We start from the raw sequence: 1,230 nt of genomic DNA on the forward strand, positions 1-1,230 counted from the left end.
TTTGGCCCCAGCCCCCTCCGGCCCCTGCACGACTGTGGGCTTCTCCTCGGCTCCAGGGTGGAGGTTTCAGTCACTGAGCACTGAAAGGAATGAGGCGAAGCAGGAGGATGCTTCCCAAGCTGAAAGTGGGGGCTTCCGGCCACTGCCTGCCACCCCACCACCATGCGGGTGAACCGAGACTCCTCTGCCTGAGCCCTGACCTGGGATTTCGCACCGCAGAGAAGAAAGAAGAGAGGGTGGACATGGGCCAGACTGGAGGGAGACAGGCCCTGCTGGCCTCTGTGCCCAGACGAGGGGCAGCGGGAGGGCAAAACAGCATGAGGCCTGGGCTGGCACTGTCACAGCCGCCCGTGCCCAGGGAGCCAGCTCTAGGGTGAGGGGCTACAGCACCCAGAGAGAAGCATTTGGAGCTGGGCTGCTCCCTGACTGGCCACGGAACTTTCCAGACTGCCTGCCTGCCTGGTGCTTGGTGGTGGGGACCCCGTGTGTGAGCTGCGTAATGTTCGGGGTACCCGTGCTGTGGCAAGGCCTTCGTCTGGGCACCTCCCATGGCCCCCACTGTGCATCTGGGCAGGTGTCCGCCAGGCCGCTGTGCCTAGAGCCGACTGCTTAGCTCACACATACGTGGTCCTGCGTCAGAGCGAGCTCTGTCCCCTCACGTCAAGGGCCTATTTTGGGCGGAGGGGGCGCGGAGTGTAGTGACCAGCTCACCCTTTGGTTGCCCAGAGGGCTCTGGACCTGCTGCTTGCACCCAGAGCTTGCACCCTGCTGCTTGCACCCTGCTGCTTGCATCATACGAGGGTCCCAGCTCTGGGGAGGATCGTTTCAGTGGTGTGACCAAAGTGCAGTGAACAGCGGTGACTTTCCAGTGTTTTCCATCAAGATCCACAGTAAGGAAGTGTACCACAGCCCAGTACGCGTGTGCGCTTCGTGTGTGCACACGTGCCATGTGTGCAGTGACAGCAGTTGACCAGGTCTTTCCTGATGTGACACATGTTGATCATTTCTCCTTCATTTTCAAGACACTGGTTTCTACCAGTCAAATGGGTCTCGCTACTCAGTGACGTGCAATTTGAGAAATGCCGACTGACGTGCCCCGAGTGTCCGTCTCTGACACCAGTCTGGCCCCCGAGCCGACTTGGTCCTCAACAGAATGGCGAGTGTACCGGTCACCTATCCGAGTTCTCACCAACTGAGTTCCTGCATGGCCCGTGGAGACGAAGGTGGCCT

The 1,230-nt window shown here is 60.2% G+C and overlaps 1 long non-coding RNA gene across 1 annotated transcript in view; it reads right to left on the reverse strand.

The window, feature by feature from the left end:
- The window catches only part of LOC111731882, a 3,343-nt gene extending 2,119 nt beyond the window's left edge, over positions 1-1,224 (reverse strand). Inside the window, exon 1 of the long non-coding RNA XR_002777360.1 lies at positions 712-1,224. This is a non-coding gene — a long non-coding RNA (uncharacterized LOC111731882). The remainder of the gene's footprint in view (positions 1-711) is intronic.
- Between the last annotated feature and the right edge of the window lie 6 nt (positions 1,225-1,230).

The sequence above is a fragment of the Pteropus vampyrus genome, unplaced genomic scaffold, assembly GCF_000151845.1.
Source record: "Pteropus vampyrus isolate Shadow unplaced genomic scaffold, Pvam_2.0 Scaffold405, whole genome shotgun sequence".
Taxonomy (NCBI): Eukaryota; Metazoa; Chordata; class Mammalia; order Chiroptera; family Pteropodidae; genus Pteropus; species Pteropus vampyrus.